The sequence below is a fragment of the Lycorma delicatula genome, chromosome 3 (assembly GCF_047948215.1).
Source record: "Lycorma delicatula isolate Av1 chromosome 3, ASM4794821v1, whole genome shotgun sequence".
Classification (NCBI taxonomy): Eukaryota; Metazoa; Arthropoda; class Insecta; order Hemiptera; family Fulgoridae; genus Lycorma; species Lycorma delicatula.
The window spans coordinates 104,910,379-104,929,313 of record NC_134457.1 but is presented as its reverse complement, the minus strand read 5'-3'; the positions used below and the strand labels follow the sequence as shown (position 1 = coordinate 104,929,313).

Below are 18,935 nucleotides of genomic sequence, written 5' to 3'. Positions count from 1 at the left end.
CAAATAACCATTGGTTTCAAAAAAATTATAATGATATTAATAAAAAGATAAAAAAGTTGTTAAACTTTAACTCCACCCCAACCACCACCACAAACGTATATAAATTACTGAATATATTTTCGCTGTAGTAGTTAAGCCGGTTAAAACTCCCAAAATTAGATTTTTATTAAAAAACAAAACATAAAAAAGTATTTTTCCATAAAAACCTAGATTTTATACCTCCATAGATTTTTATTTTTTCTCACCTTCTTTTCATCTTTCGTATCTTTCTTGCACCTTAAAAATTTCATATCAGATGGAAAAAAATTTATAGAGAAAAATTCTATTCAATCATTCCTCTATTTAGTAATCTATAGGTCAATGTTTGAAAGAACTTTTTTGATATCGGAAGAGCTTCTATTTTATAGGATAAAAATCAATCTAAGTTGTTGATAATGGAATCCTAAAAAGGAACCCAATAGTTCTCCTGTTATAGTACGATCAGTGACTTGACGCCCGAGTTTAGGGTGTAAGTACACTGTAAAAAAAGCTTTTCTTCATAAACGTATAAAATAAAATCTGTCTTCATCGTTTATTTTTTATCGAAGTATGAAGGAAAATTTACTGTTTTTGACCAATTTTTTTTGAAAATGAAATTAATTAAAAATTATTTGATTAATTAATTAAAGATTATAGCTGCTCGATTAAAACAAAAACATTGTAAACATATATATTAAATTTATCACTTGCCTACAATCCTTCGAAAAATCAAATCTGTTACAAGACTTCGTAAATTCTTAAATTAGAATTTTTTTCTCAAAAGACTTAGTATAAGAGTTGAAATTTTTGTAACAACTTAATTTGACTGTGGAATTTTGAAACAAAAATAACATGAACGATACATATCAGAAGATGGTGGATTTTTTAATAATATTATTAATTAAAAAATTAAACCATCTGATTGTAATTCAATACAATGTTTGTACAAGTCAAAATTACTTGTTTTAATAACAGAAATGAAAGTTTATGTTTTATGAACAAATTAAATGAAGGATTTAAAAAAAATTGTGCCACTTATTTCAATTTTTCTTATAAAAATTAAATAGATAAAATAAAAAAAACTTCTTTACATCCATCATTCAAACAAACTAAAAGGCTGTAACAGTTTTCAGTTTATTTTTAAATACAGATATTATGAATTTAATCAAAATAAATAGGTTAAAACTATGCAAATTTCTGCTTCACACGAAATAGTAATATTATTTAGGGTGCAAAATATTAACAATAGTTTCCTACGATTGTACGCGCACAAATAAATACAATAGTTATTTAGATCTACTTCCAAATTTAACTTATTTACGAGAAAATGGTATAGATAATATTATTTCATTACTGGGCGTGTAAACATTCATATATCAATGTGTACGAACGCGTAACACTAATCATTTCAAGCTGTCGTATTTTTATGTTTACTTTAATGTTTTCTAAAATCGTTTAGACCAAAATAAAAACGTTAAAGTTGGTCTATATGAAATGAAAGTGATGAATATTTAATAATTACAAATGGGATTAATTTTACAATGAAAAGCGTGCTATTCAACCATTATTTTGTTGGCAATATTATTGCTTTCCTTCTAGCAATTGTTTCGTGTTTATGGTTGCATACATACAAAAAATGTTCCTCCTGTATCGGTAATACTTTACTTAAATAACAATTATAAAACCATTTATTATTAGTTCATTTTTAATTGTTACTTTTCTTTTAATTATTTTTTTCATATTTATCGTCAAAAACTGTTTCATAGAATTACCTGTTATAAACATATAAAAATGTTTTATATTACAAGAATAAAAATTAATTATAATTATAATCGTGTATAGATAAAATATAAAACATAATAATTAAATCTAACTCAGATTTAAATTTCCTTAATACCTATATGTGTTTGAAAAGAAATACTGGAACGCGTAATCCTTGTAAGCAGTAAATTTTTTCCCAATTCATTTCAAATAGTTAACATATATATATATATATATATATATATATATATAGAAATAAATTTGAAAATACATGTAACCTGCTTTAAAAAAAAGAGAAAAAAGTTTAGAATGGCGTATTTTATTACACGATCAATTATTTGTTCAATTATGAAGAGTGATTCCTGGAGAATGTAACAAACATTCAGAATACCTTGTACTAAATAAAGAAGAAAGCTCATATAAACATAGGAAAGGCTTCGTTAGGGAGGGTCGGCTGGCGAAAGATTTCGCCCTGATTATTGCCTTCGATAAGATTAATTGAAAAATTGAAAAAAAAAAGGTACAAGGACTGTATTTTTAGTGGTTTTCGAAATATCTGGAGTAAAAGAGAAGATTGAGTACAAGGACTGTATTTTTAGTGGTTTTCGAGATATCTGGAGTAAAAGAGAAGATTGGGATCGAAAAACATATTTTATGTATGTCGTAAAATAAAATCGTTAAACGGATAATAAACACAGAAAATTAAAAAAAAAAACTAGAACATAAAATAGTGTGTTTTCCAAACCCCAATCTTTTGCCTTTTACTGCAGATCTCTAGAAAACTACCAAAAATGCAGTTCTGTGACCTACTTTTTTCAGTTTTTCAGGTAAGATTTCATATAGAACTAATAAATTCACTCCCTTAATTTGGGTCGCAATAATTACAGTCTGGCTTAATTTTTACCGAACGCACAGAAATCACGGCGAAATCTATCGCCAGCTTACCTTCGCAAACGGAGCGTTTCTGAATTTATGTTTTTACTAACTTTCCTCTTCATTTTCAGCAGTAGAACGTGTCCTGAAAGTTTGTTATATTCTTTCTGAATCACTCAGTATAATTTCACTTCATTTTTTAAATATATTTTCTATAAAACTGAAGGAAAATTAAAGTATCCTTTTTAACTCCTTATTAAAATAAGTTAAATTTACAACTGCGTAAACATACGAAAAATGCTAAAAACACATTAACTGTCTAATAAATTAAAACGTGATCGAATAATTCATTTCATTAAATACAATAATTTTAATTAGAAGAATAAAATTAAAAGTTATGTCTTTTATGAGCAGTGGTTGACACTACGTAGTTTGTTTATCGCCTACGTAGTTTGTTTATCGCGTGATCATAAAAGCACGTCTCTTTAACAGGACAGTAGTAATGAAGCAGTCATTTTAAACACATTGCTTTATTCAAATATCATTTTATAATTTTTTTAAATAATCATTTTTGATAAAAATTAGTTGAAAACCAACAGATTATTTCAAAAATTGTTAGTCCAAAAATATTTAAATTTATTTTAATTTAATATTTTATTTATTGTATTTTAAATCTACAAGTAAACAAATTTCACGTACAAAAATTTACAAGTAAATTTTTTTATTCCTGCGTAAACCAAAATAAAAAATTCTTGCTAAGGTTCTCTGAATGAAATTGCACAAGGTAACAGAAAAGATAGAGAATAACAAAAACTGCCCCGTTTTACTCATTTTATGCTTTCTACTTCCTTGTACGTAGTAAAGGAAGTGTGATAGCGAAAAATTTCAGATTTCAACGGAAATATCCATTTTGACCACTCCTGAATCCACTTTGACTAGTTTTGGCGTGACGTCTGCACGTACGTATGTATGTACGTATGTATCTCCCATAACTCAAAAACGATTAGCCATAGTATGTTGAAATTTTGGATTTAGGACTGTTGTAACATCTAGCTGTGCACTTTCCTTTTTGATTGCAATCGATTAAACCAAAAGTGTTCAAAAAAGCCCTAATTGAGAGCTTTTTAACTATATGTCATAAGTGGTACCTATCTTCATTGGTTCCGGAGTTATAGTCAAATAAAATTTTAATTAATGAAATATTTGGATTTTATAAAGGAAAGGCACATCGGTTCGAATCAGACTTCATCTCCTTTTTTTAACTTTATTTTTTAAATATAATGATTTATTACTAATTAGCAACCGGTGATTGTAAAAAAGTTTTACAATAAATAATTATTCAATAATAACAATAAAAAAAAATGTATGAAAAAAATCAGAAGCTATTAGTGAAATAAAATTTTATATACTTTTAAAAATGTGCATATGAAATTTAATAGACATTATTACATATGTGTATATGTAATAGATTTGGTGAAATATTTAATTATTTAATATTAATTGAAAATTATAATTTAGAATCGTATTATTTTTGGATTTTCTAGTTTAATTTTATTTAGATCTTTTTCGGAATTCCCCCCCCCCCCCTATCTTTAATAAATTGCAAAAAAATTTTATCTTTCCGTTTATTACTGCTCTGATATTGTCAGACAATATTCTCCATAAATCGGAGTTGATCATAGTTTCGTTTTTTTGTTTTTTGTTGCCAATCATTTAATCGCTCTTTGGTTTGATATAATTCTTCTATTTTAATTTGTATACACGTTCTGTAGTTTTCAAATTTTCTTTATCTTTACATTCATCATCCTCTCTTAATCTTTTTATTCTTTCCTTGTTCTTAACATGTTCTCATCTTTATATTTATAACCTTTTCTTAATTTTTTATTCTTTCTTTGGTTTTAACACTTTCTTCCTCTTTATATATTCATCTTCTTGGTTTTTTTTTTTTGAGATATATTTCTTCATGTTATTTTTCTTTTTCTTGTATGATTTTTTCGTTTTCATTTTTGATTATTCACCAAATAAGTAATCCAAAAATAAAAACTGAATATTTTACACCGTTAGGTTGAAATTAACATTTGTAGCCAGCATACAAGACTTCACTAAACGGAATATTTTAATTATTATTAACTTTTGTTTATGCGACACACCAGAAATTTAAACGTTTTGTTAATCAGCAACTCACAAAGATAAATAATACTGATCTAGTAATACGAGTAATAAAGGAACTTTTAATCTATCTTAATATTTCATGTAAGATTGTTGAATTAATAATTGTATAAATATTTGATGCTAATAAAAACTAATATTTCAGCAATTGTGTAACTGTCCACTTTATTAAAGAATTGGAGGATCGTATCTCACTTTCAAATGAAATAAGTTTAAACGAAGTGCAGCAAAAAATGTGTATAAGTGATTGAAGAGGCGTATATGGAAGTCATGTGGTGTCCAATCAGATGTTTTTAACCTTTAAATTTATTGGCAAGAAATAACGCCATTTAGTAAGATCAAAAAATTCACCAAAAAAGTTAATGATATATATTAATGATAAAATGGGAAATTCATTTAGCTTATTACCATTTAATTTTATCAACTAATTTTACAAGCTGAGGAATATTGTCGGTGATTTTGTATTTTTTTAGTCGGCGATATTGTCGGCGGTTAGGCAGTACCAACATTTTTTTTTTGGGGAGATCCAACTAAATGACAATAACATATATTTATTTTTTACCGGCTTTTTAGAAGAAAAGTACAGTATTACTTTCGATCACATGGTGGGATCGAAAGGTGAAAATAAATTTTCATTACGTTTTAAGGTATTAGGAGCACCTAAATATCATTCAATTAAAATGTGTGTGTGTGTGTGTGTGTCGTGTGTTGTGCGCACGCGCGCGTGTATATATATATATATATATAAGTGTATATAGTGTTTTCTTATAAGTGTATATATATATATATATATATATATATATATATATATATATATACACACATAAGGAAACGCCATTATGTATACGTAGGCCTATGTATAAAGTATTGTGGCTCGAAAACCTCAAAAACTACTAAATCAATTTCATTGAAATTTAAATATTCTGTAGTAGTGTATCTGAAGTTGTGCATGTGAAAATTTTATGAAGATTAGTAGAGTCACTCTTGAGTTACGCACAATTGTTCCAAAAAATTTGAAAATTTTGAAAAAATTTGAAAATTTTTGGCTCGAAAATTTCCAAAATTACTCGATCAATTTCACTGAAATTTAGATATGCTCTACTAGTGTATCTGAAGTTGTATTTTTGAATATTTTATGAAGTTTTGTTGAGTCGTATTTTAGTTACACTCAATTTAAGGTAGAAACCAGACAACATAACTTCAATTTAAGGTTATCTTGATTTCGTATTTGTGTATTTTACATACACGCTTATGCAGTGAGTCAAAGTGTGAGTACGTTTAAGTTTGGCGTGTGTGTAGAGTCTATTCGTTGTTTTTAATTAATTCATCAAATTACGGTACTAATAATCTAATTTTCTTATAAAAAGAAAATATATTTTAATATTACATAAAAATTAAAATTTACCTCTTTTAGTGTTCTCATTTAATTTATGTTTTGTATAATGCGCAGAAAATTATACAAAATAATTATACAAAAAAATATTATAAAAATAAAATAACGAAATGTCGGTTTTCTTACGGAGAACTGCACAAAGATTTAAATTTTTTTTCAAATTATACGTAGTGTAGGCCACAGTTCAGTATTATATTATGTTTAAATCGTCGTTCGTTTCAGCAAGTAAAATATAAAGAATCCTTCAAGTGGAGTCGTCCATCTCAAATTCAAAGGAAAAGTTATCAAAGGATTCTCAAAACTCAGTACATCCGTTTATTCAAGTGGGTAACAACATAAGGGATGTTTTTAATTTTATTTGCAGAAGAGATCAAGCAACCGATGGTTCAACACAAAATAGCGTATAAGAATTATCTACAATCTAATTCTTTTTTTTAATCAAATATAAATAAAAGAGAATTTTAAATTTCCTTTTTACGAAAAAAAGGAATGATTACACATTACACACTACGCTTTCAAACCTAACTTTGTTTATTTTTCTTACCCTTAATTTCTTAGGTAAAATAATCCATTAACAATAATTAAACGATTTTCATAATTCTAACCAACTTTTATATTACGGATTTGAAAAACATCGATTAAGAATTTGGCATAAAAGATTTTTTTTTTAATATTTTAAACAAAAATAATAAGGATTTATCATAAATAAAGTCATTCATATCGAATCATTTTACTGAAAACCAAGATTTTTATTAATATCCTAGAAGTTAAAATTCTGTTTTGAATGCGAAGAGTAGACATTGAGTGGATATTAATGAAATTCCTATAAAAATTCTAAAAGCAAGTCGAAAACATTATTATGTCCTTACAAATTTAATAAGTGAATGATTCATTTATGGAGTATTTCTCAATTGCCTTATTTTTCAATTGATAGAGTATTTCTCAATTAGAAGATTGAGTATTTCTCGGTTTTCTAATTCACCGACATAAAAAAGGTTCTGAATTTTATTTAAAAATGACTTTAAAAAGAGTCTTAACTCTTTTCGTTCGTATTTTCTAAATTATTTGAAAAAAATATAATTTTAAAAATTTCTTGAAAATATATATTAACAAAACCTTTATGCGGCTTTGGAAAAATTAGTCTACTGATCCCAATTATATAAAAAAAAAAAAAAAAAATATGGGATCAGTATATAAAACAGAGGCCCTTTATGAAATTTATTTTTTTTTATTACAGAACTCAAAAATATATTTCTTTATCAGAATGACAAACATGGGGCCCCCAACAGATCCTTGGTTCCTTGATCTAATTATTATTTATTAATGATATCTTAAATCATTCATTATTAATCTTTGCAGATGACATAACTGTACTGGAAGATAATTATCTAAAAAGAGATTTAAGTTTCTACGTTAACAATTCAAAATATTATTCGCTGGATGGAGAGTATCCAATTTGTTCCTAAATATGAAAAAATCATTGCATTCTCACATTACTAATCACGTGAATTGTATTTCCATTAAAGAAAATAGGAAATAACCGTTGTGCTAAAATAAGTTTTCATTGTCTTGTTAGGTGAAAAATTCTGTTGGGACGATAAAATTTATTTTATTTGTAATAAAATCAAATGATAGAATTTTCTTTGAAGTGTGTTTAATAAAAAGCTAACCTTATCAAAATTATTAAATACAAAATTATTTTCATCAGAAATAAAATATTATATCTAAAAGCTTCTTATAAAAGTCAGAATAATTTTTTAAGAGAAAAAACAGGCTATCAGATAATTAATTATTTTGCACACATAAATTAAAATAATTAATAAATAAAAATTATATTTCATCTATCAGTTCATATTTATGAATGTGTTTCTTTACTAAAAAGTTAACTATTCCCAAAACAGTAATAATAATATTAGTAATATCTACCTCTACTAACCAGGCAAGAGAATTACTTTCCTATAATTCACACAATACTTCGCCGTACCAGAAACGGCTTATTATGCTTCTGTTGCCATTTTCGGTAAATTATTGATCTCTTTAAAAAATCTTCCACAGATTTCTTTAAAAAAACAATAAAATATTTTATTTTACACGTTTTACTCTTTTCTTATATGAGTTTTTAAATAATATTAATTAAAAAATATTTTTTTTTTAAATCTCTAAATTTTTTGTATCTTAGTTTAATATGTACACTGCCTTCATAAGGAAAAAGTCACTCCAATTTTAAGCAAAAATGAGTTAAATGTTAATTTTTCATGTAAAGGATACGCTGATTCTGAATATGTTGTTAAAGAAAACCATCTCCATTCCCTAAGGAAATAAAAAACCGTATTTCCAATCGCAGTCAAAAATTGTGTTTGTATAATAAGGAAAAAAACAGTAAAAACCTGACAGTAATACAAAGAAAAAAACAGTAAAGCCACCAGGAAGTTAGGGAGATATTGTTAAGTTAATTATGATTTGAAGATTTGTTTTCTTTCCAATTCATTGTTGTTGTACTTACTGCTTTTCACATTAAGATCATATGGAGTTACTATTTTTGTTCTCTTGTTCATTTCACATATAACATTGCAATCAGCTGATAAAAGGTATTACATTGCAGTTTATTTTTTAACGGTCAACCTATCTTTTTTTGATATTTAATTATAATTTTGTGAAATTTTTTTGCCACATAGTGTTTTCATAACTCACCTCGTAGTTTTAAAAATACTGTTTTAAGTAAATAATTCCATACTGTGCTGGTCTTTGCATTTTATTGGAATTTTTACAAGTTTGTCATATGTAGTACCTGAAATGGAATGCATTAAGAGTTTTAAACAAAAGGCTATACAAAAATTAAGTTTTCCTTTATGTTCCAACAGATGTTTAAATAACTTAAGAAAAATGTAAAGAAAACACAGTTTCCTTGACAGCAATTTGACTAATGAAAATATGTTAAAACAAAGTGATCCTTAAGGCTGTAGGTTAGGTTTTTGTTTTCAAAATAAGAAATGTATTACTGGGACTCAGGTTAATGGCTTTAATAATAAACCTGAACAGATGTTTCGAAATGTTTCTGATAAAGTTACCAAAGTTATTTCAAATGATAATAACTTTATATTAATAAGCGATTCTTTTCCAAATGAAAATTTTATTACATTGAGCATTAATTCTGTCAAAAGTGGGCCGAGTGATGAAAGAGACAGTATTGTTCAGTGCAATGATATGATTATTGATGCACAAATTCGTATATATCACATAGTTTTTTATGTCATGATGAGGAAAATAATAGCTTAGAAGGCCTTGCCAAATGCAGTTGTTCTGCACACTTCCGTTGTTCTGTTACCTTCACTTCAAGAAATTATAAGTCTGATATTGATGGTGCATGTTTGCAACTTATGCAGATAGCTGATCTGACTACAGTAAGTACGACAATCTGAATGAATATATTCAACCTAATCCATATGCAAATTTTGATGAAATTGCATGTAGTAATACTACTGAAAATACTGTAATAGTAAGCAAAGAATGTTCAATCACATTGAATAGCGAGCCTAATATGTCTTGTACATTTACTTTGTCAAAATGTTAACTCTGAAGCAAAAGTAACTAAAAAAGATAAAGCTTGTCACAGGAACCCTAAAGTTGTTACTGAAGAAAGTAAGAAAAAAATGAGTGTTGAGACAAGACGGAGTAAATATGCAATGAGACCTTCTTGTCTTAATATTTGTAATAAGGATTTTTCAGAAAAAAATCCATAAAATAGAAAAAAAGTTAATGTAAATTTTTGGAATCTGAGCAACAGAGAAAGGTGATAGATCGCTTTTTAAAAAAAGCGAGGTAAAAAAAGCGAGGTAATTTAAAAAAATGCAAACATTGAGATACTTCTTGACAAATAACAGTGGAGAAAAACAAGATGTGTGCAACTATTTTACACTGATGATACTTGGCTCTTCTGAAAATATTAGCACACCTCTCTTCAAAACAAGTAATGAAATGAAAGCTATCTTTCAATTACACCACCTACTGATATGAGAAGGGAAAAAAGCTGCGTTAATAAAATTGACAAATAGTTAATTAAAAAACACATTGAAAAATTTAACCCATGTGTCTCACATTATAGATTGAAGCATGCTCCCAATAAACGATATTTGGTTTCAGAAACTACAGTAAATGACATGTGGAATAACTTCATACAAGATCATCCTGTTACTTGTTCATATGACTCATAACTGTTTATAATCTCATTTACTCAAATGACTCATTTATTGTTCATAAATTAAATATTTCTTTCACAAAGTTGGGCCACGTTGAATCTCAATATTGTAAAACCTACAAACAAGCTCACCCACACAACATTATAAACATATGAAACAATGAAAAAATCCAAATATGTTTATGACTTTCAAGATTTTATTACATGTACTGAGAATTCAACAAAAGTAAAGCCTACTGAAATTTATGAATCCATCACATTTTACTGAATGGTGTGATCTCTCGTATATGATAATAAATAAATGTAATCCCAGGATATATCAGTCTCAACCCACTGGGTTGGTCTAGTGATAAACACATCTTCACAAATCAGCTGATTTCAAAGTCAAGAGTTCCAACATTAAAATCCTTTTAAAGGAAGTTACTTTTATACGGATTTGATACTAGATTGTGGATACCGGTGTACTTTGGTGGTTGGGTTTCAATTAACCACACATCTGAGAGATGGTCGACCTGAGACTGTACAAGACTACACTTCACTTACACTAATATCCTCTGAAGTAATACCATCATCCTCTGAAGTAATACCTAAACAGTAATTCCCAGAGGCTAGGCTAAAGTATTACTGTAGGCTGAACAGGAAAAGAGACAGAGGCTATATCTGTCAAAAGTGCTTTAAATAACTGCCAGTAAAGAATATTTTACATTAAAGTACAAAGAAAGTTTTAATGATGAGATAAAGAGCTTGATTTTTTACAGGTAAATATTGTACAACATAAAAAATTTCCACTTTTTAGAAAACAAAGCCATGACTGAGGTATTTGACAAGATAAAGATGACATTATGTCCAAACTGGTTCCACTTATGCCCTGGTACAAAATATATTTTTGGATTAATTTACCATCTTCAACCAATGTACCTGATTTAATTGATAATTATGAGTGGAATTTACTAAAGACACTTAAACCCAGCATAACCATTTTAAAGACTAATCTTGATTCAAAACGTTATTTCGTTGTGTACTTGCATTCAATTTCTAAAGTTTTTCAAATGTGTGTGGTTAACGAACACTTAACAACTAACACTCTAATGATAAATTTTTATTTATAAAAATAAATTTCTATTTCATATTAAATTAATAAGATTTGCTAATTAACGTTATCTTAGTCGATTGCTCTCAGTTTTGTAAGTAGCCTACAGTTATGTAGTAGATTTTTATTTAAATAATTTGTGCTTAATTTGGAAACAATAATGAAAATTCAGTTAAAAATTTTTGTATCAAAAAAGTTATCTGTTTACATTTTTTCTTCTTTTTCTTAATTCAAACAAATTAAGATTTTTGGATTTTTTTTAAATGACAATATTTTTTATATTGAGTATTTTAATTAATTAAAAACTATTTTGGTTTGTTTTTTAAATGTTGTGTTATTACTTGGATATACTGTTATTTTACTTGTGGTTGAATGAGAATAATACATGTTATTCCATCAGTAATAATCAGAAAGAAAGCAGTAACTCCACACAATTTGTATTTTTTACATTTTTTGAAAATAACTAGGAATAAAATTGACTTACAATTAATAAATAACAAGTTTTATTCATGTTTAACTGTTATTTAATGTGGATAGCATTTGGTTTTTGAAAATTAAATGCATATTTGAAACATTTGAAATGATTTTAAATGCACATACCTCAAATATAGCTGATTGGAGTTACTGATTTTTTTCCTTATGATGGCAGTATAGAAATAACAGGAAAACAATATTTATATTTCAGAAGGTACAACGGTTGTAACTCTAAATTATATTATTTTTTGTATTAATTTATATTGAATTAGTAACTTCATAAATTTACCTTATTATTATTATTCCAACTATTGTTCATAAGTATTAAAGCTCTCAGATCAAGATTTTCACATGGTTTTCCTTGAGCCACCCTGGAAAATGCTTGGGCAGTCCCTTTTATGATCAATGGCGTAGCACACCTACCCATCCTATATGATCTACTTACATATATGTGATCTACTTACATATTATTTAATAATGATCACGATAAAATACTTATTTATTTATTAGTAAAGAAGAATAATATTTCATAAAAAGTACTACATATCTGGGATTACTTATAAGTAAATTGAAATTTATCTATGAAAAGAAATATGATTTCCGAACATCAGTAATGATGGTTGGGAGAGTATTTTAAACATATATATGATGATTATAGTAAATGCCAAGCTTACATGAACCGGATCCACTAGATTTTATAAACAATTTAAATATATAAAGTATCATTTAAAATTAAGTTTCAACAAATATTGATGTAACCAAATATTATTCTGTTGCATAATGCTTTTATCATAAGTTAAATTCTATTTTGGACTTGTTTCACTGAATTGGGAAGAATGCAGGATACTGTAACGTTTTTATTCAGTTTATAATGTAATCATGTATTAATATAAAAGTTAACATTCATTCACTACAGAGTAAGATACGGAATGATATGGAAAGTAACACATGAAAGTAAGATTTACGCTCAACTAATGAAAATATCTCTTGAAATGAACTGATGCTCAATAAATAAAATGTAAGTTTTATTGAATTATAAACAATAATAAGGAAGAAGATGGATTAAATCTCCTTAGGCCTACAAAAATATATATTAACAATAATTTTAGAAATTAAAAATGGATTAAATCTCCTTAGGCCTACAAAAATATATATTAACAATAATTTTAGAAATTAAATATATTTATTGTTTACTTCTAAATTTATAACAATTAAATACAAAATAAATACAAGTTACTATGATTTTGCCAATTAATAGATACAAAAATATATTATTCAATGAGACCTGTATATTAAAAAAGTGATATCCATGCACATTAACAAACAAGTAAATAAACAAAAATGTTGTGAATTATTGACCAAGACCAGTACTTAAAAGAATAAAGATGTCTATCTACCTTTATAATACAAGCAATGACATCAAATTTATATAAAAATTTAAGTTTTTCAAAAAGCCTACTCAAACAGAGGGAGCTCAATTAATAATTAAAAACATTTATGTACAAAATTTTATTGAAAACAAAAACACCTATCACATCATACAAATCATCAAGAAAAATTTTATTTGAAATAATGTGTTCTATTCAACTGATGAAGTCTGAGTATGCTCTTGTCTTCCCTTTGGATATAAAAAAATTTTCTGAAATTTTGTTTTTTAATCTTCACGTAATCATTTATATTTTATAAATAATTATAGAGTCAATGAACAATAATCTGAAAAACAACTAAATAATTTGTCTGCTATCTGTTTAATTTAGTAATATAACTTAATTCTAGTATGGTAAACACAAAAAATTATTCCACCGTAATGTAATTTCACATCAATTTACTACTTCTGTAAATGAACACATTTCTTTAAAAAAAAAATAATCGTTATTACTGATATGTAAACAAAGTAAAATCATATTGTAATTCATATTACAGTTCCATGGTACTATATGAACAAATTGTTTTAATTGTGTAAAGGAAACATAAATACATCCTAAATAACATTTCAAAGGTAAAAACATAGAAAAATAAAATTTAGCCAATGTTCCTATCTCGAAACGATCTATTTTTCTCTATGAGACCACACATCTCAAACATTCAGGGAGCATCAACTAGCCGGGTGACTCAAATTTTTAATTTGAAAGGTTAGGGTTGTGATACACAACTTTAAAGAACACTGAAACAAAATGTTGGTGTAAAAAAAGTTGAGTTCCACCATAACAAAAAAGGCAGCCATTTAATACTTTTCTTTCTTAATTTTTAATCTCCGTAGTGGAATGGTAGCATCTCGGCCTTTCATCCGGAGGTCCAAGGTTCGAATCTGGGTCAGAAATAACATTATTCAAACGATACAAAATTCTATCTCCATATCCCAAGCAGAAACTTCAAGATTATTTGGCGATATCATCAAACAAAGAAAACTTCAAAATTGGTCTATAATATTTCTTTAATAACTTCTCAACAGTAAAACAAAAAATAGAAAATAAATCTATCAAGTGTTCGTACTTCAAAACGATTTATTTTCCGGTATGAGACCACTACTTGGAGTGCATTGTAATATTTTGTGGGCGCTGCAGTATTTGTAATATGGTGGGCTATTTTTGAAAGCAGTTGTGAAAAATATGAAATGGCCGCCATTTTAGTTAAGGTATTAGATCAAAGAATTTTAAGCCAAAGGTTTTCTTTCAGTGATCTTCAAAATTATGAGTACCCTTCTATTTAAAATGATTGAGGTCCTTCACGGGGGTCTTCCGAGTTCTTCGAGGTATGGTAATCTTAAACCAAAAATTAATCGTTTTGAGGTAGAAAACATTTCATTTTTCTATGTTTAAGTGTTAGAAAGTTAGTTAAGGATTGCCATATTTTTATTTTATATATATATATATATATATATATATATATATATATTATATACATTGCGTGTGTGCGTGTGCGCGCAAATTATTATATTTAATATTACATTAAATTATATCGTTAATGATAAAATTTTACTGCTTGTTTCCAACTATGTACCTACAAACTATTTTACTACGAAAAATAAAAATTAAATATTTTATGTAAAATAATTTTTCATAAGCTTTTATCATTAAAATTTAGTAGTAAATAATTTGGTTGCATGGCCTAATTTTATGCTATTTTGTTAGACAAACGCTATTTCTAATAAACAGATTAGTAAGAATTGCTCATGTAATTTTTAAGTAATGGTTTAGATAAATAAAATAAATACTTTAAAAATTATTGTAGGTGACACAAAACGATCTCTTAAATGAAACAAATAAATATTAAGCAATTCAATTTGTGTGGGCCTTCTAACTAACCGGCTAATTGGAAATCATTTGCTTTTTAGCGGTATTTTAATCTCTAACAGTAATAACATTTTCAGTCGGTAACAAACCTGCGGTTTTTAGAGATGAATTCAAAATTTGACTTTTGACTTATCGGAAAAATAAACAAAATCAATTTTTTATTCTAACTTTCATGCACAATAAAAAACAATTTTCCTGTTTTTTAATATTTTTATAGTTACTCAGAAATAATCAATTTATTTGTGATTGTTATGACCAGTTAGCAAGCTAATAATATTTTCTGTTATTATTAAATCGTGTAATGATTCTGTATAATATCACAAATAAATTCATGTGAAATTTGACCTACCCCAAATAATAACACAATGATATAAATCTTCAGTGATTATTGTGTAATAAATTGATCAGTTACTAAAATAAAAGAAAAATACACTTAGGAAAAAGTTAAATACAGATAATGATTTGAAAGTTGGGCGTAAAGAAATAAAAAGGTTAATTTTAAATTTAATTAGAACATTTTAATGTATAAACTACGATTTTTTAAACTTACAAATAATTAAATTAATTTCTTTTAAAAGAAAAAAAATCCTTAAAAGATTAAATCACTTCTCAAACATCACAGTTCCCCGTTTCATAATTTGGTTTATCGTATTAAAAAGCGAGCGAAGCAAGACAGTTTTTTGAATAAAAAAAAGCTTTTCGTCAGTATCGGCAAGCGAAGCAAATTTCAGATATATTATAATGAAAATAAAACTAACTTTCCTATTCAGTCCATCATGATAATCTGAGCTTATATGTCCATGGTATTTTATGTTCGTTTTGTTGAAAGCAGGTGGTACAAATTGTTGACACGAGCCTTATCATTTACGGGTTAATACAATGGATTGATAAACGACTTGTTGAAACTGTCTTTTTTAACAGGAACATGAAGAAATTGTTAACATGATATAGATATAACGTAAATAAAAATTTAAACTTACCTTTAGATAAAGACAGATTATTTTACATATGCATCATAAAAATATATAAATAAAATATAGAAACTTACCTAATTATTAAATATCATATCTGCAGGTTAGCACTCACTGTACACAATCAAATAAACAAAAATTTAAGAAAAAATGACTTTAGTAAAGTTATTTTTAAATTCAAACTACGGCAGATTCTCAAACATAGCGTATAACCGTGTCACACTTAATGTGACGCAGTAACTGATTGTTATGCACCTGTTCAAACAGGTCCGTAAGAATAGTCAGCCAGCGCAGCGCAAGCGCATTGGAAGTATACATAAACGCAGACACCACCTCCGTTGTCTAATATTGTACCTGCACAACAAGCAACTTTGTATTAAGAAACACACATAGTAAACAGTAGCTTCTAATAGGGTTTCCATTACTTTAAATATTCTGTAACTTATAAAAATCAACAGACATAATATTACTTAAGCATCTGTAATTAACATTATGTAAAGATTCATCTGTTTTATGAAGCATACGACACTATCTTAGTAGTATTACTCACAAACTATTTACTTTATTATTTATAAAATAAATTAAGCTATCATTACTGTTTACAAATCGTAATAATATAACGATTATAACTCATTCACCTGTTTTAAATAATAAGAAATACTGGTAAAAATTTATTCAAATAAATTTGAAATAGTTTATATTTAAGGTCATCTCTGTAGTGATTATTGTGCACTGTATTTAATGTACCTTTGTTAACAGAATATTTAAGGTACCTTGTATTAAATGTACCTTGTATTTAATGTACCTTTGTTTTCACTACTTCGATAAGTTTGAAGCTGAATAACTCGGTTTATTATAATAAATAAGGATGGTCTTACTTTATTCCCAATAATTTATCTATCTAGCTATATATATATATATATATATATATATATACACGCATACCATTTAATTACTGAAATTAATGTACAAAATTAAATGAAAAATAATATTTGTTTTGCTCTTTTTAATTCGATCAATTTTATGCGAATATTAGATGTTGAAAAATATTAAGTGGTTAATAGTTCACATCATATGAGCGTTTTTTATCAACTATTTCAGTTGGGATTTTGATAAACTGAATGATTAAATACATCTACACCATTTTACACAGACACATTTTTTCTATCTGTCCGGTGTACTATTAGAGCTACTGAACCGATATGAAAAACTCCTACATCGTTTAAAGCTTACAACTTCCTAACTGTCATAGGCTATAATAATAATAATAATAATTACGTAACACTTACCCGGTAACTCTCAATATTATCTCTTTAGTAGTTTTTCATGGTAATATGATTAAAAATAGTTGGTGAAAAATGAAGGTTGACGGGTAAAAAGACTTTGAAGTCCCGTAACCCCCCTCGAAACCCCCACCCTATTTACATTCGTTAAAAATTGAAATATTACTGAATATTCAATTTATTTTTCAAAATGTGTTCCATGTTCAAAATAGATTAAAAATTATATTTAAGGAAAGGTTCATGTACTTTTTCTTCATACATATCTAGCCTCAACCCAAAATTAGCAATGCGAAATCCGAACTTTTATTTTTTTAAACGTATTTATCTTAAAAAAAATAAAAATCGTATAAGAAAAGAAGAGGATTACACTTTCTTGCTCCAAAAAGGCTCATGCCACCCTTCTACAGCTCGTAATTAAATCAACTTGAAACATAATGATAATAATAATAATAATTTTTCTCAAAGTATTCTCTCTGTAGAAAAATTTTAAATCGACATAATATCAAAACATTCCACATTCCGTTACCTCATCAGGTGTCTAAACCTAGCCGCCCTAAATTTACAAATAATGAAACGTTATAATATTTAAGCAGTTCTTTTCAAATATATATTTCGGTAAAAAAAATAATAATAACGTTTGTATCGTAGAGATTCTGATTCCGTTGTCTTCCAAGACTTATTCAAATAACAAAAATTTAAATATTATGATATTCGAACCGTAATTTTTCCAAAAGTATTCTACCTTCAGAAAAATACTTGAAGATAACCAAGGAGTTCTGGCCTTATTATTCCTAATGGGCTTCTCGCCACAGTCAACAAAATTTTAAATATTGTGTGTGAGCACGCGCGCATCTGTGTACCCAGCCTTACTACCATATCCATATCTATATTCTTTATTCATATTCCATATTTAAATTCATACCATATCCTTTCAGACTAATTCTGGTAGATTTTTAAGCACTATTTACTGACCACTGTATCAATATGAAGTTCCTTTGGCCAACAAATCTCCAATGGTAAAATCAAAAACATAAGATCCTCTTACAAATCATTAACAAATTTATCAAAATAGCATCGTTAATAAAATTAAGTCAATAAATTTGGTTTGAAAACTGATTTCATAAAACTTAAAAAATATCTTCATAAAAATTAATTCCAAAGTTTTTGTTTATAATCAATGTTTCACATTGTACATGAGACCTAGATGTGAATTTGATAAATCATTTAATTTTTAAAACATAACCGAAAATGTGTAGAACCTGGAATATTGTATAGCTTGAAAGTTTTTAGTTTTCGAGTTATAGTGAATCTTACCATGAGAAATCATACCTTCATTTATTTGTTTTTTTAATCCACCAGGCTGGTCAGGTGGTAAAATCATCGTTGCAAATCAATCAACAGTTTAACAAGTATTT

At 26.9% G+C, this 18,935-nt stretch overlaps 1 protein-coding gene and 1 long non-coding RNA gene across 4 annotated transcripts in view; one reads left to right on the top strand and one right to left on the bottom strand.

Annotated features, from left to right (window-relative positions):
• The window catches only part of LOC142321837 (uncharacterized), a 285,303-nt gene extending 268,849 nt beyond the window's left edge, over window positions 1-16,454 (bottom strand). For both annotated transcript variants that reach the window (XR_012755722.1, XR_012755721.1), the window contains exon 1: window positions 16,315-16,454. This is a non-coding gene — a long non-coding RNA (uncharacterized LOC142321837). The remainder of the gene's footprint in view (window positions 1-16,314) is intronic.
• The window catches only part of LOC142321831 (cyclic GMP-AMP phosphodiesterase SMPDL3A-like), a 397,040-nt gene that overhangs the window by 316,242 nt on the left and 61,863 nt on the right, over window positions 1-18,935 (top strand). The window lies entirely within an intron of this gene.